This window comes from Nomascus leucogenys, chromosome 14 (genome assembly GCF_006542625.1).
Source record: "Nomascus leucogenys isolate Asia chromosome 14, Asia_NLE_v1, whole genome shotgun sequence".
Classification (NCBI taxonomy): Eukaryota; Metazoa; Chordata; class Mammalia; order Primates; family Hylobatidae; genus Nomascus; species Nomascus leucogenys.
This window is the reverse complement of record NC_044394.1, coordinates 54736050-54756943: the sequence shown is the minus strand read 5'-3', so window position 1 is coordinate 54756943 and position 20894 is coordinate 54736050. Positions and strand designations below refer to the sequence as shown.

The following is a 20894-nucleotide window of genomic DNA, read 5'->3' as shown; positions in this document are numbered from 1 at the left end:
GGAGGTTTCATCATGTTGCCCAGGCTGGTTTTATGCTTTTAAATGATCAGCTCTACAGACTTGGAGCCAATCTTTATGGTTATCAATACCCCCATAACTTTAACCTGTCTTGGATATCAGACTATTCCTTTTTTATTTTTTCCTTGCTCTGTCGCCCAGGCTGGAGAGCAGTGGTGTGATCACAGCTCACTGCAGCCTTGACCTCCTAAGCTCAGTTGATCCTCCCACCTCAGTCTGAGTAGCTGGGATCACAGGTGTGTGCCACCATGGCTGGCTAATTTTTGCTTTTTTTGTAGAGACGAGGGTCTCACTATGTTACTCAGGCTGGTCTTGAACTCTTAGTCTCAAGCAATCCTCCCATTTGGCCTCCCGAAGTGCTGGGATTACAGGCGCCAGCCAGCACACCTGGCCTAATACTCCTTCTTATGTGTATCAAAAATCATACTAAACAATTAGTTCTGGGTTGCAAATGAGGATTTGTTGTTTTGCATCTGTCCGTACATTTTTGTTAATATTTGTCCTCTTTTGGGAGTTTTAATTCCTTTATTCCTCAAACGGGTACAACCCATAACAGACCTCCCATATTAGTTATTTCCTTCCCCGACATTTCTCTTTCTTTTTTCCTTTTCTTGTGTTATTCATCAATTCCACCCCCAAAATCCAATGAATTGGGTTAGGCAGGGTGTGTATTTGTGTGTGCATAGAAGGAGATTGTGGCAAAGGGCATATGTGGTACTCCTTTTTTTTTTTGAGACAGAGTCTTGCTTTGTTGCCCAGGCTGGAGTGCAGTGGCATGATCTTGGCTCACTGGAACCTCAGCCTCCCAGGTTCAAGTGATTCTCCTGCCTCAGCCTCCAGAGTAGCTGGGATTACAGGCATGCACCACCACGCCTGGCTAATTTTTGTATTTTTAGTAGAGATGGAGTTTTGCCATGTTGGCCAGGCTGGTCTCAAACTCCTGACCTCAGGTGATCCACCCTTCTCGGCCTCCCAAAGTGCTGGGATTACAGGTGTGAGCCACCACACCCGGCCATGATATTACTATTAGGCATACAAAATGAGTATGGAGTATACTCTTGTAGTGGATAAAAGGTATACAGACATAGAATACAGAATTCCTGCCCCCAGAGTTTATTATTACCTGGAAGAGGAGAAAAGACATTTACAGAAATAATGTGTCGCAAGGAGGAAATTCTATAAAAGTGATACTGATAGAATGACATAGGCCTTCTGAAGAAGAAGAGAATCCTTCCTGCTTGGGAGGTGAGAATAAATTCAGGGCGAACTATTGCATTACAAATTTGTCATCTTGAGATTCTAATTAAGTTTAAAAAAAAAAACAAAACACAACTAGCCCAAGCATGGTGGCTCACACCTGTAATCTCAGCATTTTGGGAAGCTGAGGCAGGAGGATCCCTTGAGCCCAGGACTTCTGGCTGCAGTGAGCTATGATTGTGCCACTGCACTCCAGCCTGGGCAACAGAGCAACAGGCTGTTAAAACATCCTCTCTGTCACACACACACACACACACACACACACACACACACACACACACTACATAGAATGGAAGTTTTATTCACTGGGGAGATCTTATACCTTACCAAAGGTTTTCAGTTGGGACAATATTTTTTCAATAAACATAATAAAGTGGTATTAATAAGAAATGCACAGTATATGGATATATATATATATATATATATATATATATATATATATATATATATTTAAGTTTTGTCAAGTTTTAATAAAATGGTTAAGAGTATCTGGTGTGGAAATAAACTCCTGAGTTTTAATTCTAATTCTACCACCTTCTGGCAATGTGACCGAGGGTAGATAACTGTTCAATATCTGCAAAATGCAGATTATTATAGATGTTGTTTTTCAGCTGTGAGCACTAGATGTGATAACAGTGCATTCAAAGCAGACTTGAAGGCTGGACTCGAAGGTGGTGGCTCACTCCTGTAATCCCAGCACTTTGGGAGGCTGAGGCGGCCTGATTGCTTGAACTTGGGAGTTCGAGACCAGCCTGGTTAACATGGCGAAACCACATCGCTACAAAAATACAAAGATTAGCTGAGCGTAGTGGCACACACCTGTGGTTCCAGCTATTCAGGAAGCTGAGGTGGGAGGATTGCTTGTGCTTGGGAGGATTGCTTGAGCCTGGGAGACAGAGGTTGCAGTGAGCCCAGATCACACCACTGCAGTCCAGCCTGAGCAACAGAGCGAGTCTAAAAAATAACAATAATACAGTTAAATCAAAAAATAAAGTAAAACCCAAAACAGACTCAAAGAAAAATGTTATTTTAGAGTCAATAAGAGTAGTAGCAGCAGGAATACAAAGACTTGAATAAAAAGCTAGAAGTTGCCAGATTCTTTTGGTCTTCTAACTTATTAGAAAATACATTTGATTGGATAAACATTGGAATAAACAAATACATTTTTACTAACTAGATACCTGTTAACTTTCTGCTCAAAATTCATGACAAGCCAATAAAATTCTCCAATGGAAAACAAACAAAAAGCCACCATAAAAGGGCTAATCAAACTCATTTTAAAAACATACATTCAAATTTAGATGATAATCCCTAAGAGCCAAACCAGTTTAATTCAAATTGCATAACAATTTCAATAAACATGATGTTTCATGTATATAAAATAAAATACATATTAATTGCCATTAGATGCCATTACTAGCTTACCCCATTATGTATTAAGTTCATATGACAAATGTAAAACTTTTAGAGAAATCCACCCTTTGACTTTCATCTTGGTTCTGTAAACAACAATACTGCTATATAAACAGTTGTTTTGAATAAACATTATAAATACACAACTTTCCCTACTGACATTTTTTCTAGAATTTTTGGCATAGTAAGTCATTATTTTATATCACAGCACAATAAAATAGTTTCTAAATAAGGCCTGAGGTTAATTTTCCCACCTTTGCATAGAAATTACATTGTATACTTGGTCATGCCGTTCTTTGCTGTGGAAGGTGAACTATGCTGTAAAACTCACAGGGTCTAGTTTAGTGAAAACCAGACAGGCTTCCTGGCCCACCTGTGCTGACTGTATAAAAGCATGTCCTAAGCTGAGAGCACAGATTACTCAATGGTTCATTCAGGAATAAGAACTCAGCAGCCACACTAGAGCAATATTTTGACATAGCCTAGAAAAGCACTGCCCTCTGTGGGTAGTTACAGAAGGGTTTGTTAGGATGTGTTGGAGCCAGATACTATGAACTCCCAAAGCTGATAGCCAGCTGAACCGATTGCCTAGTGTGTTTGGTTGGAAGAGACCAGCCACCTGGCCACATTTGCTCGTTAGCATCTACAGTGAAATGAGTGCCACTAAGGCCCACATTCAACCCGTGGTTGCAAGTGAAAAGAACCAATGCTCTTGGGTGAAACATCTTTGTGTTCTCCAGGATGCTGGTGATGGCCCCTGGCTTGACTGGAAATTCATGATCCCCGGATAATTCAGAACATCTAAGCCACATAAAACTACCAACTACATTGCTTGCAGGTATCATAAATGACCAGGCAGACTATCCTACCTGTGCCTAGGTGGTCTGCAAAAAATGTAGCCTTCACAGCAGTGTTCGTGAGCCAGCCCACATTCATAGATTCATAGAAGTCTAAGTCCTGGCAAATGTAGCTGCTCTGTTTCTGAGTCAAGTACCTCTGTTTAGAATATCATAGCTTCAAACTATGGTACACTAATTCCCTCTGTACTGTCCACACTGTTCATAAATAAGAGAATTTAAGGTTTGCCAGCAGTATCTTGATTCATTTAAATTCATTTTATTCATTTATTTAACAAATATTTATTAAGTGCCTACTATGTGCAAAGCACTGTACTAGGTGCTAAAGGTAGAGCAATGAACAAAACACACATAACACACACACACACACACACACAGAGTTTCAGTGGAGGAGGGAAAAAAAATAAACAAGATAAAAAGTAAAGCATATGAAATGTTACCCCATGTGAAGGAGAAAAATAATTAAGTTGGCAAGAGAGATGCTGTGGTTTCAATGTCCCCCCAAATTCATGTGTTGAAACTTAATCCCCATTGTGGTAGTAGTGAGAAGTAGGGTCTTTTGGGAAGTGGTTAACTCATGAATGGATTAGCACCTTAGAAAAGGGCTGGAGGGAACTAGCTGAGACCCTTTTGCTCTCCCTCTCTTCACCAGGTGAGGGTACAGCATTCATGTCCTGTTGCCCTTCCCCCCTCTGTCATGTGAGGATGTTATTGCAAGAAGATGCTTTTACTGGAACAGACCCTCAAAGAAGCTGCCAGTGCTTGGATCTTGGACTTGCTCGCCTCCAGAACTGTGAGAAAAAAAAAAAATCTATTATTTATAAATTACCCAGTCTGTGTTATTTTGCTCTTGCAGTACAAACCAGGCAGACCAACCTACCTGTGCCTAGGTGGTCCACAAAAAATGTAGCCTTCACAGCAGTGTTTGCAGAGCCAGCCCACATTCATGGATTCATAGAAGTTTAAGTCCTGGCAAACTGAGAGAAGAGCTATGGCATTGGGAGAGTGGGAATCTAAATTTCAGATGAGACAGCTAAGGATACCTCAATTAAAATGTGACATTGTAGGCAAAGATTTCATGGCTAAGACTTCAGAAGCATAGACAACAAAAACAAAAATAGACAAATGGGACTCTACTAAGCTAAAAAGTTTCTGTACAGCAAATAAAACAATCAACAGAGTGAAAAGATAACCTGTTGAATGGGAGAAAATGTTTGCAAACTATTCTTCCTACAAGGGACTAATATCCAGACTATACAAGGAACTGAAACAACTCAACAGTAAAAAAAGCAAGTAATCCCATTAAAAATCGGGCAAAGGACATCAACAGACATTTCTCAAAAGAAGACATATAAATGGTCAACAGGCAAATTTTTTTAAAAAGTGCAACATTACTAATCATCAGGGAAATGCAAATCAAACCCACAATGACATATCATCTTTCCCCGCTTAGAATGGCTATTATTTTTTTAAATTAATTTATTTTTTTGAGATGGAGTTTCGCTCTTGTTGCCCAGGCTGGAGTGCAATGGCACAATCTCAGCTCACTGCAACCTCGGCCTCCTGGGTTCAGGTGATTCTCCTGCCTCAGCCTCCCAAGTAGCTGGGATTACCAGCATGCCCCACCACACCCAGCTAATTTTTGTATTTTTGGGGTTTTTGAGATGGGGTTTCTCCATGTTGGTCAGGCTGGTCTCAAACTCCCAACCTCAGGTGATCCACCTGCCTCGGCCTCCCAAAGTGCTGGGATTACAGGTGTGAGCCACTGCACCTGGCCATAGAATGGCTATTATTAAAAAGACAAAAAAAAAAACAGATATTGGTGAGGGTGCAGAGAAGAGCAAACTCTTATACACTATTAGTGAAAATGTAAATTAGTACAGCCACTATGGAAAACAGTATGGAGGTTTCTCAAAAAAATAAAAACCTGAACAACCATAGAACCCAGCAATCCCACTGCTGGACATTTATCCTAAGGAAAAGAAATCAGTATATCAGAGAGATAGCTGCATTCATGTTTATTGCAGCAGTATTCACAAAAGCAAAGATATGGAATCAACTAAGCGATCATCATCAGGTGAATGGATATACACAATGTAATACTTTTCAACCATAAAAAAATAAAATCACGTCATTTGCCTCCAACATGGCTGGAACTGGAGGTCATTATGTTAAATGAAATAAGTCAGACACAGAAAGACAAATTTTTCATGTTTTCACCCATATATGGAAGCTAAAAAAGTTGATCTCATGGATGTAGAGGACAGAATGATAGATACCAGAGGCTGGGAAGGATGTATGAGTTGAGGGGAGGGGACGAAGAGAGGTTGGTCAATGGATACAGTTGATAGAAGGTGCAAGTTCTAATATTAGATAGCAGAGTAGGATGATAATATTAATAGCAACAACTTATTGTATATTTCAAAGTAGCTAGAAGAGAGGCTGGGTGCGGTGGCTCATGCCTGTAATCTCAACACTTTGGAAGGCTAAGGCAGGCAGATCACTTGAGGTCAGGAGTTCAAGACCAGTCTGGCCAACATGGTGAAATCCCATCTCTACTAAAAAAAAAAATACAAAATTAGCCAGGCATGGTGGTGGGCACCTGTAATCCCAGCTACTTGGGAGGCTGAAGCAGGAGAAGCACTTAAACCCTGGAGACTGAGGTTGCAGTAAGCTGAGATCGCTGCCACTGCATTGTAGCCTGGGTGACAGAGTGGGACCCCATCTCAAAAAAACAAAACAAAACAAAACAAAACAAAAAACCTGTAGCTAGAAGAGAAAACTTGAAATGTTTCTAACACATAGAAATGATAAATACTCAAGGTGATGGGTACCCCCAAATACCGTGACTTGATCATTACACATTTGCTGCAACAAAATATCACATGTACCCTGAAAATATGTAAAATATTATGTATAAATTTTAAAAATGTGACTTTGGAGTTGAAACTTGAAGAAGGTGAGGAAGCCAGCTGTGTGAATTTCAAGCCAGCCAGTTGTCTTTCCTGGCAGGGAGAATAGTAAGTGCAAAGGCCCTGAGGAGGGTGCATGTCCATTTTGTTCTAGGAACAGCAGCAAGCAGGGCAGAGGAAGTGGGAAAGAGTGACTGATGGAAAGAATGAGAATGAGGTCAGAGAGGTAGTGAAGTGAGGGCAAGATAGGGCTTTGTATCAGACCCCATTAGAGCTGCACCTTACATGCTATCAGCTATCCTTTAAGTCCAGCTACTACCTAGGCAACTAGTAGCACAGATATAACCCCACAGCACCTCTTCTGATGGCTACTTATCTCTCGCTTCTTCCCTACTGTGGCATGGAACTCTTGCATGAACCCCTTAGCCCTGTGCATGCCAGGAGTCCCTATGGGGGATGGGAGCAAATGGATAATTACATCCTTCTTCTATCCTTTGCAGGACCATTCTGAGGGAATACAGAGATAGCTTGTTGAGATTCCTCAGAGGGATCCAGCTCCAATTTTCCCATTGTGGAGGTCAGCTCAATAACACACACTTGGATTTCCTTTCCTTCCTTCCTTGTTTCACTTTTCAAACAGTCTTCATTTGGGGAATCATTTTTAACCATAAACTACCTGCACACAGCCCCTATACCAGGCTCTACTTCGGGTGGGGAGGAAACCAGGGCTAAGACAACCAGTAGATCATAGTAAGAACTTCAGCTTTTTTTTTTTTTTTCTTTTCTTTTCTTTTCTTGTTTTCTTTTCTTTTTTCTTTTCTTTTCTCTTCTCTTCTTTTCTTTTCTTTTCCTTTCTCTTTCTCTCTCTTTCTTTTCTTTTTGGCAGGGTCTCGCTCTGCCACCCAGGCTGGAGTGCAGTGGTGCCATCTCGGCCTACTGCAATCTTCATCTCATGGCTTCAAGCGATTCTCTTGCCTCAGCCTCCCAAGAAGCTGGGATTACAAGAGTGCGCCACCACGCCCAGCTAATGTTTGTGTTTTTAGTAGAGGCAGGGTTTCGCCATGTTGGCCAGGCTGGTCTCAAACTCCTGGCCTCAAGTGATTCACCCACCTCCGCCTCACAAAGTGCTGGGATTACAGGCATGAGCCACCGTGCCTGGCCAGAACTTCGGCTTTTACCCAAAGTGAGATGGGAGCCATTGGAGAATATTTGAGCAGCGACATAAGGTGATCTGACTTCTACTTGAAAAGGATCACTCACTCTCACCTGCTGGGTTGAGAACAGACTGTCTTAGAAATGGCACAGTCAGGGAGACAAGTTAAGCTACTGCAATAACCCAAGAAAGAGATGATGATATGTCCTGGACTAAGATGGTGGCTGTGGAGGTGGTGATCAAAGTTAACTTCTGAATAAATGTTGAAGGTGGAGCCTATGGATTTGCTTATAAATTGGATGTGGGTTAGTACTACAGACAAAATGTTTGGGTTCCCTAGTTTCTAATTCATATGCTGCAACCCTAATAGCATATGGTATAAGGAGGCAGGGCCTTTCAAAAATAATTACATCATGATAGTGGAGTCTTCATGAATGGGATTAGTGCTTTTATAGAGAACTCTGAAATGGTCAGAGTTCTTTCCTTTTGCCATGTGAGGACACAAGGAGAAGATGGTTGTCTATGAGCCAGAAGGTGGCCCTCACTAGACACAGAATCTGCCAGCACCTCAATCTTGGACTTCCCAGCTTTCAGAAGAAATATTAATAAAAGTCTATTGTTGAAGCCCTGCAGCCTACGGTATTTTGTTATCGCAGCCTGAGCAGACTAAAACACTCTATATTCTCAAGATCCACTTTGGAATTTTATTTTATTTTATGAAATGAGGTAAGATGAAATGAGACAGGGTCTCACTCTGTTGCCCAGGCTGGAGTACAGTGACACCATCTCACCTCACTATAGTCTCTGCCTCTCAGATTCAAGCTCCCATCTCAGCCTCCCAAGTACTTGCGACTACAGGCATGCACCACCACACCCTGCTAAGCTTTTGTTTATATTTGGTGGACACAAGGTCTCACCATGTTGCCTAGGCTAGTCTTGAACTCCTGAACTCAAACGATCTGCCCTGGGCCCTCCTCTCCCCAGAATAGTGCTGGGATTACAGGTGTGAGCCACCACACCCACCCACTTTGCAATTTTAATGATAGTTTTTCTTTTCCTACAGACACAAAGTTTTCAATATAAAATTCAAATTGTGGTGTCTAAAATTCAATTTGGTACTAGAGAGGTCAATAGAAATCACAAGTACAGTGAAAAGCCTTCATAGCAGTCCTTCCTACATGTGTGTTTTCTCCAAATGTAAGATGTACCTGGAAAGAAAACCTCAGTATGTTGGAAAAGCCTATGCCCTTGCCAACAGAAATAATTTTTAAGCCAAACATGTATTAGCACAAAAACAGGCAATCTCTGTTCCAAAGGAAGGTTGCAACACTCCTTTTCTTTGTACAACAGATGTGTGCCAGCCTTTAGGTCATAGAATAGTTAAACAATCTTTCTCCCAAACTACTGCTGACGGATCATTGACTAATCAAAGAAGAAATGCTTCCTCCAAGTTAGAGTGATTATTTCGCTCTAACTTAAGGGTTATAACTATAGGGACATAGATTGGTAAGTCCAAAGAACAGAGCTCTATGGCTCAGGAGCCTTTGCGTATTTTCCACAATAATAAGTTATGGTATCTATTTATTGTATTACTATATTGGTAATATTGATGTTTATTGTATATATTATTTTTTGTATATATTATTAATTGTATATATTATTAGTCATTGTATAATTATATTGGTAATATTGGTATTTATTATATATGTTATTTATTGTATATATTATATACAATTATTGTATGCAATATATTGCATATATTATTGTATATTATATATTGTATATATTTATTGTAGATATTATTAGTAGTATTTACTGTATTGTTATATTGGTTATGCTAATCTGAACAAGCAGATCCATGAGTCTCCAATACTTACACACTTGTTAAAGTGTCTGAATGTTAAATGAAGTTGCATTGATTGCCTATATTTGTGTTTCAGCAGCCCAAGTACCTGAGAAAAATGACTCTTAACTCTAATAAAAATTTTTTACACATAAATCAAATCTGAACACGACTTTTTTTTTTTAATTTTTATTGAGACAGAATCTTGCTCTGTCACCCAGACTGGAGTGCAGTGGCGTGATTTTGGCTCACTGCAACCTCTGCCTCCCAGGCTCAAGCGATTCTCATGCCTCAGCCTCCTGAGTAGCTAGGATTACAGGCATGCCTCACCACACTCCGCTAAATGACTTAATTTTCCATTTAAATATTGTAGAACTCAGTTTAGCTATGTGTTGGATTAAATGTCAGGCACACTGGCCAGGTGTGGTGGCTGACGCCTGAAATCCCAACACTTTGGGAGGCTGAGGCAGGCAGATCACCTGAGGTCGAGAGTTCTAGACCAGCCTGACCAACATGGAGAAAACCCGTCTCTACTAAAAATACAAAATTAGCTGGGCATGGTAGTGCAAGCCTGTAATCCCAGCTACTCAGGAGGCTGAGGCAGGAGAATCACTTGAGCCTGGGAGGCAGAGGTTGCAGTGAGCAGAGTTGGTGTCATTGCACTCCAGTCTGGGCAACAAGAGTGAAACTCCATCTCAAAAGAAAAAAAAAAGGCACATCCTTAATTTACTAAATCAGCCTTCACATCTGTAATTGAAGTAATAATCTCTTTGTTAATGTTATCTATAAGGCAAGGGAATACTTTGACTTAATTAAAAAGAAAATGTCTGTGAATAAGTATATCTTCTCAGAAAAAGCTTCCTTGCTTACACTGCAATTGAATCAAAGAAACACTGAGTTTGTCAGTAAAACCTAATAGAGAACATATTTGTAATTTAAAAATGATTATAATTGTACAAATGTAAAAATGATCATTATGTAATTAAGCAATATGAGTTCACCACATTTGCCCTGATGGAAAAAAAATAGCTTTTCTTTTGTTCTTTTTTTGAGACGGAGTCTCACTCTGTCACCCAGGCTGGAGCGCAGTGGCGCAATCTTGGCTCACTGCAACCTCTGCCTCCCAGGTTCAAGCGTTTCTCTTGCCTCAGCCTCCTGAGTAGCTGGGACTATAGGCGCGTGCCACCAAGCCCAGCTAATTTTTGTATTTTTAGTAGAGATGGGGTTTCACCATGTTGGCCAGGCTGGTCTTGAACGCCTGACCTCAAGTGATCCTCCAACCTCGACCTCCCAAAGTGCTGGGATTTTAGCCATAGCCACTGCTCCCGGTCAAAAATAGGTTTTCTGATACCAAAACAATCTCTGGTTTTATCCAGCCCTGTGACCTTAGAAATTTTCCTAACTGATGTTTGCTTCAGTTTATTCTTATCTTAGATGGGTAATTCATTAAGTGTAAAATATTTAAAGGTAATTTTAATACACAACGTTTTTAATTTTTTGTTTCTGTTTATTTTGATAATTCTCTAGAAAGCCCAAGTTTCCCTGTTCCTCTCTTAGCCCTGCCAGCAGCCAGCTTTCTGATTTGGGGCAAATTATTTAACCTTGGATACTTTCATCTATAAAATGTGAAGACTGATCTTCATCTATAAATTGTGAAGACTGATCTGTACTATTTGGTTGAGATCTAATTTCTGTGATTATTTGCTTTATTTATATTTTTATTATTTATTTTATTTTTATTTATTTTATTTTTCTGAGACATCTGTCATCCAGGCTGGAGTGCAGTGGCACGATCTCAGCTCACTGCAACCTCCACCTCCCCAGTTCAAGTGATCCTTATGCCTCAGCCGGCCTCCCAAATACCTGGGATTACAGGCATGTGCCACGATGCCCAGCGAATTTTTGTATTTTTTGTAGAGACGAGGTTTCTTCACACTGGCCTGGCTGGTCTCAAACTCCTGGACTCAAGTGATAACCTGCCTTGGCCTCTCAAAGTCCTGGGATTACAGGTCTGAGCCACCGTGCCTGGCCTATTTGCTTTATTTAAAGATTATCATTCGTTTTCCAAAAATTAAAGATCTTGTACATATTAAATTGATCTTTTATTTTTATGTATCGAGTTTCTTTCTTTCTCTCCCTCCCTCCCTCCCTTCCTTTTCTCTCTCTCTCTTTCCTTCTTTCCTTCTTTTTTCTTTCCCTTTCTTTCTTTCTTTCGTTCCTTTTCTTTTTCTCTTTCTTTTTTTTCTTTCTTCTTTCTTTTCTTTCTTTCTTCATTCTTTCTTTCTTTTTCTTTCTTTCTTCCCCTCCCTTCCTCCTTCCTTCCTCTCTCTCTTTTCTTTTCTTCTCTTCTCTTTTCTCTTTCTTTCTTTTCTTTTTCTTTCTTTCTTTCTTCTCCCCCTTCCTCCTTCCTTCCTTCCTCTCTCTCTCTTTTCTTTTCTTTCCTTCCTTCCTTCTTTCCTTTCTTTCTTTCTTTTTCTTTCTTTTTTCTTTCCTTCTTTCTCTTTCTTTCTCTCTTTCTCTTCTCTCTGTCTTTATAAAAAGACAGGGTCTTGCTCTGTCACCCAGGTTGAAATGCCGTGGTATAATCATGGTTCACTGTAGTCTTCACCTCCAGAGAGCAAGACATTCTCTCATTGCAGCATCCTGAGTAGCTGGGACCACAGGTACGTGCCACCATGCCCTGCTAATGTTTTTTTGGGGGGTGGGGGGACAGAGTTTCGCTCTTGTTGCCCAGGCTGGAGTCCAATGGCACGATCTTGGCTCACCACAACCTCTACCTTCCGGTTCAAACAATTCTCCTGCCTCAGCCTCCCAAGTAGCTGGGATTACAGGGTCCCGCCACCACACCTGGCTAATTTTGTATTTTTAGTAGAGACAGGGTTTCTCCATGTTCGTCAGGCTGGTCTCAAACTCCTGACCTCAGGTGATCTGCCTGCCTTGGCCTCCCAAAGTGCTGGGATTACAGGCGTGAGCCACTGTGCCTGGCCTTCCAGCTAATTTTTTTATTTTTTGTAGAGATGGGGACTTGTCATTGTGGCCAGGCTGTGTATTGAGTTCTAAAATCTATAAAGTTGGAGTAACAGTGAAAGACTTCTTTTGTCATACGGTGAACCCCAACACTGGGGTTCAGCCTGGGAGGCTGCATGGGTTCTTGGCTTTGCATAGAATGGAATTCAAGAGTGAGCTTATGAAATAAAGTGAAAGCAAGTTTATTAGGAAAGTAAAGGAATAAAAGGGTGGCTAATCTATAGGCAGAGCAACCCTGAAGGCTGCTGGTTGGCTATTTTTATGATTATTTCTTGATCATATGCTAAACTAGGGGTGGATTTTTCATGACTTTTCCAGGAAAGGGGTGGGGAATTCCTAGAACTGAGGGTTCCTCCCCCTTTCAGACCATGTGGGGTAACTTCTGGATGTTGTCATGGCATTTGTAAGCTGTCACGGGGCTGGTGGGAGTTTCCTTTAGTAGGCTAATGTATTATAATTAGCATATAATGAGCAGTGAGGACGACCAGAGGTTGCTTTCATTGCCATCTAGGTTTTGGCTGCCTTCTTTAACACATCCTGTTTTATCTGCAGGGCTTTTGTGACCTGTACTTTGTGAAACCAGTCCTGCTGAACTCCTTTCTTACTTTGAAATGGACAAACAGTACTGAGTGTCCTGTCTAGAACAACCTTTGGGCTGTCTCCACCTTTCATTGTCTTTGAGCTATTTTATAACTCCGTAAGATATAAAATACTGATAGTGATACAAATGATTCTTATCTGCAGAAATGCAAATTGTGTTCACTGATATACAATTGAACATTGCCTTTGGATATTAACTTGTTTTACATTTACATTTATTTATTCATTCCAGCATTCCTAATTACTATACATGTGTAGTCTTTGAATTCTCCTTTGACTCAGTTCTAACATCTTATTCATTGCCTCATTAATAAGTTAAATAAAATCTTGCACATGTTCATTTTATGTTTGTATTTGAGTCACGATTTTAACCTTTCTATAAAGTATCCTCTATGTACACATAATCTGGGAGGAAAAGAAAAAATTATCCTTTTTTTTTTTTTTTTTTTGAGACAAGATATTGCTCTGTCACCCAGGCTGGAGTGCAGTGGCATGATCATGGCTCACTGCAACCTCCACCTCCTGGGTTCAAGCAATCCTCCCACCTCAGCCTCCAGAGTAGCTGGGACCACAGACACATGCCACCACATTTGGCTAATGTTTGTATTTTTTGTAGAGACAAAGTTCTAGCCATGTTGCCCAGGCTGGTCTTGAACTCCTTGGCTCAAAGGATCCCCCTGCCTCGGCCTCCCAAAGTGCTGGGATTATGGGTATGAACCACTGCACCCAGCCAGAAATTATCCTTAAATTTACCCAAATCAGATTACTGTAAGGATGAAATAAGATGACACATAATAATCACTTATAGCACACTGCCTGAGACATAATGGTAGAATTATTATTTGTATTTAATCTACTGACCAAATGAGCTTTCATTGTGGCTAACAAGTATCATCTTCACAGCTTTCTTCTCTTTCTTTCTCTTTCTTTTCTTTCTTTCTTTCTTTCTTTCTTTCTTTCTTTCTTTCTTTCTTCTTTCTTTCTCTCTTTCTTTCTTTCTTTCTTTTTCTTTCTTTCTCTCTTTCCTTTCTTTCTTTCTTTCCTTTTCTTTCTTTCTCTTTCTTTCTTTCTTTCTTTTCTTTCTTTCTCTCTTTCTCTTTCTCTCTTTTTCTCTCTCTCTCTTTTTCTCTCTCTTTCTCTCCTTATAAAAAGACAGGGTCTTGCTCTGTCACCCAGGCTGAGATGCGGTGGTGTAATCGTGGTTCACTGTAGCCTTCACCTCCAGGGATCAAACTAGAATTAAAAATACAATAACATAAAAGATTTAGCTGAGATGGTTTAAAAATAGTGAAGACCGCAGTAGAATCGAGAGAAAGACTTACATTTCATTAAAATACATATATTGTATTATAAATGTTCAAGTATTGATATCTCACTTAAAACCATGTTTTGATTTTGTATTGAATGCTTTTGAAATCTGCGAAGGGGCTAGCAGAGATTTATTACTACTTGAAGTGCGTAGGGGTGCAGAGGCTCAGGAAAAACTCCTGGAAACATATGCAGTGGAGTTTGAAGGGAACCATCTTCCCACTATTCACAGTTCTGTCACAGAGATCACTCACTTGTTGCAGATTAATTAATAATATGGCTTTTTTCACCATGGGGGAAAATATAAGGGGAAAGGCAAATAAGAGTCAAAGTAAGGGAGTAAAAATTAACTTCCAGGCTGGGCACGATGGCTCACACCTGTAATCCCAGCACTTTGGAAGGCCTGGGCAGGCGAATTGCTCGAGCTCAAGAGTTTGAGACTAACCTAGGCAACGTGGCGAAAGACACCAAAAATAAAAAAAAAATTAGCTGGGCATGGCGGCACACGCCTGGAAGTCCCAGCTGCTCGGGAGGCTGAGGTGGGAGGATCACCTGAGCCCCGGAGGTTGAGGCTGCAGTGAGCCGTGATTGTGCCACTGCACTCTAGCCTGGAAGACAGAGTGAGACCCTGTCTCAAAATAAATCAATAAACAGATAGATAGATATAAAAATAAATGTCCAACTGTCATATTTTTTAAAAGCCTCCAAGCCTAACTTATCACAAAAATAAACAGACCTTGCAGTGCAGATAAGTGAAAAATATTTTCTTTCTGTATGTATTTCTATATTATTCCATTGAGCAAAGAAATCTGAGCTGGCTAGCATTCGAAATATGGCTTGGATAAATAGGAAGGCTTCCTGATTACAAGCTTATTACACACTCGAACAGGTTTTCTAGGAACAAGACTGGGCTTCATTGAAATAGATTAAATAGGTTGTAAGATGAAATGAGAAGAGTGTAAGTGACAATAGAAATGTCCTTAAAGAACATCTCTCCTCAATACTAGGATGAGCAAAATAAACATGCAAACTGCCGACAAAAAGAGTTGAACTCTGTAAAATATTTGAAGAGATTTATTTTGAGCCAAATTGAGTGACCAAGGCCCATGCCACAGCCCTCAGGAGGTCCTGAGAACATGTGCCCAGGGTGGTCGGGGTGTAGCTTGGTTTTATACATTTTAGAGAGGCTTGAGACATCAAATACATTTAAGAAATACACTGGGCCGGGTGCGGTGGCTCACGCCTGTAATCCCAGCACTTTGGGAGGCCGAGGCGGGCCGATCACCTGAGGTGGGGAGTTTGAGACCAGCCTGACCAACATGGAGAAACCCCGTCTCTACTAAAAATACAAAAAATTAGCTGGACATGGTGGCGCATGCCTGTAATCCCAGCTACTCAGGGAGCTGAGGCAGGAGAATCGCTTGAAGCTGGGAGGCAGAGGTTGCAGTGAGCCAAGATTGTGCCATTGCACTCCAGCCTGGGCAACAAGAGCGAAACTCCATCTCAAAACAAAACAAAACAAGAAAAGAAAAAGAAAGAAATACATTGGCTTGGTCCAGAAGGTGGAACGACTCAAAGCAGTGGGGGGCTTCCAGGCAATAGGTGAATTTAAACGTTTTCTGGATGACGATTGGTTGGGTTTGTCTAAAGACCTGGGATAGACAGAAAAGGCATGTTCAAGTCAAGATAAAGATTATGGAGAGCAAATTTCTTTTGAAGTTTTATAGTGGCTGCCTTTAGAGACAATAGATAACAAATGTTTCCTGCTCAGATCTTAGTTAATCTTCTTAGGATTGGGAGGATCTGGAAGAAAAAGATCTAGTTATGTTAATTGAGATTCTATACAGATACAAATTTTCCCCTACAAAGAACAGCTTTGCAGGGCCCTTTCTTTCTTTCTTTCTTTCTTTCTTTCTTTCTTTCTTCTTTCTTTCTTTCTTTCTTCTTTCTTTCTTTCTTTCTTTCTTCTTTCTTTCTTTCTTTCTTTCTTCTTTCTTTCTTTCTTTCTTTCTTCTTTCTTTCCTTCTTTCTTTCTTCTTCTTCTTTTTTTTTTTTTTTTTTAGATGGAGTCTCACTCTGTCGCCCAGGCTGGAGTGCAGTGGCACTATCTCGGCTCACTGCAAACTCTGCCTCCCAGGTTCAAGCAACTCTTCTGCAATTCTCCTGCCTCAGCCTCTGGAGTAGCTGGGACTACAGGCGCGCCCCACCATGCCCGGCTAATTTATGTATTTTTAGTAGAGACGGGGTTTCACCATATTGGCCAGGCTGGTCTCGAACTCCTGACCTCATGATCTGCCTGCCTCGGCCTCCCAAAGTGCTGGGATTACAGACGTGAGCCACTGCGCCCGGCCAGGGCCATTTCAAAATATGGCAAATAAACATGTTTTGGGGTAAAATATTTTGATTTTTTTCTTTGTCTTGTAATGTTATGCTAGAGTCAGGTTGGAAAGTAAATTATGATATATAGAGTTAACTAAAATCCATCTGAATTTATGACTTTTTAGGGCATGACTCCCCAGACTCCTTAGATAGGAACTTGGGCAAGATAAAATTTTTTTAAAAATTTTTTGCCCCCAAACTCTTTTGAGTTTAGTCCTCAAAACAAATAAAGAAACGCAACCAACATCTATTAAATACTGACTAGGTGCCAGGTACTATTAAAGCCAGGAAATTCTCTGTCCTTGGGAAGCTCACGTTGGGAGGGGGTGAGGATCAGAGCACAAGAGGGGGACAGGGAATGAAATGAAGTAAATGACATGGTGTATTGGAAAGTGGTAGGCGCTAGGAGAGAAATGAAAACATCAAGCAGGGAAAGGGCTGAAGGCTGCAGTTTTAAATAGCTTGGTCAGAGGTCAGTTTGAGGTGATATTTGAGCAAAGACTTAAAGGAGGGGAAGGAGCAAGCCCTGAGCATGTGGGGTGGGGTGGGGGGAGGGGAGAATGTTTCAGGTAGAAAACCCTGAGGCAAGTCAACGCCCCTGCTTGAAGAATAGGAGGTCAGCTGGCCTCAGCAGAATGAGCAAGGTCAAGAAAAGTGGACAAAGGCAGAAAAGTAATGGGGTGAGGATGGAGGCAGATCCTTGTGGGCCCAGTGAGCCAGTCAGAAGTCTTTGATTTTCACTCTCAATGAAATAGGGAGCTACTGGAGGATTTGAAACCATGGGGTGATATCACCTGCCTTAAATTTCTAAAGGATCACTAGGGGGGATAAAAGGCATCAGCAATTGTGATCCAGAAGTGAAAGGGGTCAACAGAGAAAGAGATGGAAAAGTCTATAAAGAGAAACAGAGAAGTACTTGTCTCTAAACCTTGCTCCTATGCCTCCCCCACCCCAGCCTCCTACTGCCAAAAGGCATATTGGAAAGAATCTTCCCCCAAATCTGGGGACAATCAAATTGAGTTGGTTCATTTGCTTTTTTTCTCTTTGAACTGAAGATTAGTAAAAACTATTGCTGAAGGGGCAGGGGCGAGATAGAGGAATGAACAAGGAGGCTCAGTCTCCAATGTATACAAAACTCAGTGCCACACAAATTGAGTGGAATGACGCAAAAGGTGAATAAACAGATGACATGCACTGTAGAAAAAGAGACAAGAAGTCACCTGTGCTATATCAGGACAAACACGAGGTCCAGGTAGAGCCATGCAAATCTTAGCAAAAACAATAGCTTGGTAACAATATAAGCATCCTATGGGCGAAGAGGGAATGTAGCATGAAAGTGGCAAACAGCCACCTTCAAGGAAATCATAGGTCAACAACAACATAAAAAGTGATAATATTCATCCAAGGAAAAACATTCCAAGATTCAAAACAACATAATTAGACCACCAAATTAAAAAAATCTGAAATAACAATTAACAAAATATATACTATTGAGAATTGAATTACTGACATAGAGGAAAGGCTTTAGATAATCAATGTAAATGAATATAAAGAATATAGAGAATAAAGAAATAAATGAAGCTAAGAATATTCAGGACACATGGCTGGGCACTGTGGCTCACACCTGTAATCCCAACACTTTAGAAGGCTGAGGCCAGAGGATTGCTTGGGGCCAGGAGTTTGAGAACAGCCTGGGCAACATAGTGAGACCCAGGCTCTACAAAAAAGAATTTTTTTTTTTTAAAAAAGAGTGATCCAGGACACAGACTAAAATAATTCAATAAAAGTAATTTCTTTCCCTGAAATAGAGACCCCATCAGATGGTACAGAAGATGTATGTAAAAATAGACTTCAAGAGAAAAACCTTCATCTCTCAATTTACAAGGATACACTTTTTTCCTAGGAAAGTCTGATAAAGAATGCTCATATTCAACATGGTGACTGAATCTCAATGATAGAAGAATTCTCTAGGCATCCAGGTAGAAAAAGCAAACCACCTTCAACAGGACAGAAAAAAAGTTGGTGTTAGACTTGTCTATAACAGCCTTTGGAGTCCAAAGATGATAAAGCAAAGTCCACAAACATGCTACTCAATGCGTAGTCTGCAGATCAGTAGCATGAACATTACCTGGAAGCTTGTTAAAAATGTAGAATCTCAGGCCCAATGCCAGACCTACTGAATCTACATTCTCAGCAAGTCCCCAGAAAATTCCCTTTGCATATTGAAGTTTGAGAATTATTAACCTGCAAAGCTTTTATGGAACAAAGATATTGCCAGGAATATTCAATTGCAGTTACTGTCATTCCATTTATAAGATCATATTCTCAAACATGAAATGACTTAGGGAATTAGCCCCCAGGTGCCCTTCTGAATGCTTGACAACAAACACTCATGTCTCAAAAAAGAATTAAAAAAAAAAAAAGCAAGAAGTGAAAATACTGTGATAACTTTGAGTTCATCTGAATATAGAGCAAAAATAGCCATGACAATTGTAGTCAAGGAAGTTAATGTGAATGCAATAACCTAGATGAAGTAAAAATGATATAACAGGGAAGAGAAAGATAGAATAAAAACTCTTTCACAGAAGAGACTATACATACTGTCTAAAATCGAAGCATATTATGTTTTCTAAAAAGCATAATGACTCCAATATCTTAATGTTTCTATTGTTTACACTTGTTCCTTAAAAAAAAAAATTAACCGCCGGGCGCGGTGGCTCACGCCTGTAATCCCAGCACTTTGGGAGGCCGAGGCGGGCGGATCATGAGGTCAGGTGATCGAGACCATCCTGGCTAACACGGTGAAACTGCATCTCTACTAAAAATACAAAAAATGAGCTGGGCGTGGCGGTGGGCACCTGTAGTCCTAGCTACTCGGGAGGCTGAGGCAGGAGAATGGCGTGAACCCGGGAGGCGGAGCTTGCAGTGAGCTGAGATTGCGCCACTGCACTCCAGCCTGGGCAGCAGAGTGAGACTCTATCTCAAAAAAAAAACAAAAAACAAACAACAACAACAACAACAACAAAAATTAACCTACAGACAAATTTTAGGAAATAAGTTCATCTGTGGTGAAAAGACACAAGAAATTCAACAATTTCACTTCCTTTTATTTTTGTTATACTAAATTCAAGAAAATTTAACATTTTAGTTATCATTTTTATAGTTTTCTTTTCTTTTTTTTTTTTTTTTTTTTGAGACAGTCTCTCTCTGTCGCCCAGGCTGGAGTGCAGAGGCATGATCTCAGCTCACTGCAGTCTCCGCCTCCCAGGTTCAAGCGATTCTCCTGCCTCAGCCTCCCAGGTAGCTGGGATTACAGCCATGTGCCACCATGCCTGCCTACTTTTTTTTGTATTTTTGGTAAAGACTCGGTTTCACCATGTTGGCCAGGCTGGTTTCAAACTCCTGAACTAAGTGATCCACCTGCCTCGGCCTCCCAAATTGCCAAGATTACAGGCGTGAGTCAGCACACTCAGCCCATTTTTATAGTTACAGCATTTATAGTTATCATTTTCATAAAAGCATCTTGATCTTTCTCTTTTTAACCCTCCATCCATCCATCATTGATCTTTTTTTTTTTGAGAGGGAGTCTTGCTCTGTCACCCAGGCTGGAGTGCAGTAGCGCGATCTCGGCTCACTGTGAGCTCCGTCTCCCGGGTTAATGCCATTCTCCTGCCTCAGCCTCCCGAGTGGCTGGGACTACAGGCGCCCACCACTACGCCCAACTAACTTTTTTTTTGTATTTTTAGTAGAGATGGGGTTTCACCGTGTTAGCCAAGATGGTCTCCATCTCCTGACCTTGTGATCTGCCCGCCTCGGCCTCCCAAAGTGCTGGGATTACAGGCGTGAGCCACCGCGCCCGGCCCATCATTGATCTTTTATCAGCACAAATGCACGAAGAGTTGTGTGTGCATTCGTGGTGTCTAGAATGATGTTTAATGTTGACAACACAAGTATTTAAATGTTCATATTTTTATATTTCTTCCTTTTCTAACTTATTTCAAAAGAGCATGTACAATTTAAAAAATAATATAGCAAAACAAATATGAGAAGACACAAATAGTAGTTAATTAGCCCGGTGAGGTGGTTTGCATCTGCAATCCTGACTACTTGGGAAGCTGGGGTGGGAG

General features: G+C 40.7%; 1 pseudogene; it reads right to left on the bottom strand.

Moving 5' to 3' along the window:
* Positions 1-412: 412 nt before the first annotated feature.
* On the bottom strand, positions 413-502 carry LOC115838465 (annotated as a pseudogene).
* Between the last annotated feature and the right edge of the window lie 20392 nt (positions 503-20894).